Here is a 1,073-nt window from a genome sequence, read left to right on the forward strand (position 1 = left end):
GAGAAAGTGAGAGAAAGAAGGAATACGAAAAAGAGAAACGAGAGGGACAGGGTGAGTCGAGAGTAAGTTAAGCCAAGTCATTACCGAGTTGACTTAACTAAAACTGAGTCTGTAAGACCCGTATCCTAGACCGGACCGTTTCGTAGGCTTCCATGGTCCTCCTAGTCAAATTTCGGTAACCCTCGACCTGTATCCAACGTTTGCGTGCGATCCTAAACCGAGTCCCCCATGTCAGATTCGACTCGACTCGAAACTTATACCCTTGCGACCGCGCCGTCGCTGCTGTTCTAACGCCGCGACTAGCGCACCGATCCGATACCCAGGACAGGAGATGTGGGCCTGCGTTCATCTTGATGAAAACGCAGCGCGTTGCGAATTTCAAGAGAATCTCTACAACATGTTCCGTCAATCAATCAATTAATCAATGTCAAGTACAAGTCAAGTATACTCTATACCCCAAGTACAACAACCCATCCCTTTCCATTCCTAAAGTCAACTCTCTCTCTCTCTCTCTCTCTACCCATCCCTTTCTTACAACCCCATCACTCCACCCATCACCCATCACACATCATCCCATCCCTTTTCACCATCGCTTCCCTCTCGCTCTCATTCCCTCTCTTCACTCCCAAGCAACAAAATATCCTATGTCCAAGCCACCCCAAGCTCTCTTCCAAAACAACAAGTGTGGCCCACTTTCCCACCTTCTCATCTCCCATCTCAACCTTCCAATCACCATCAACCTCCATCAAAAGTGAAGGCAAGGAGCATAGGAGTCCAAGGGATCAAGGAGGAGTGCAATAGGTGGGTGATCCACCGTTGGTTTCAAGTTTAGGGCCCACTTGTTGTGGGATCCACATTGATATATGTAATGTAAAGAGGGGCCCATAGTGGCGGGGTCCCTCTATCTCACCATTTCTCTCTCTCATCTCTCTCTCTCTCTCTCTCTCTCTCTCCCTCTCTTTCCTTGTTTTTAGTGTTGATGTGGCTGTTGGCCCACTCGAATAAACCCCACCATGAAGTATGTAACTTATCCAGGCCATCCACCTTCGCGGGACCCACCTGATGGAAGTGTT

Source organism: Magnolia sinica, chromosome 19 (genome assembly GCF_029962835.1).
Source record: "Magnolia sinica isolate HGM2019 chromosome 19, MsV1, whole genome shotgun sequence".
In the NCBI taxonomy this organism is placed as follows: Eukaryota; Viridiplantae; Streptophyta; class Magnoliopsida; order Magnoliales; family Magnoliaceae; genus Magnolia; species Magnolia sinica.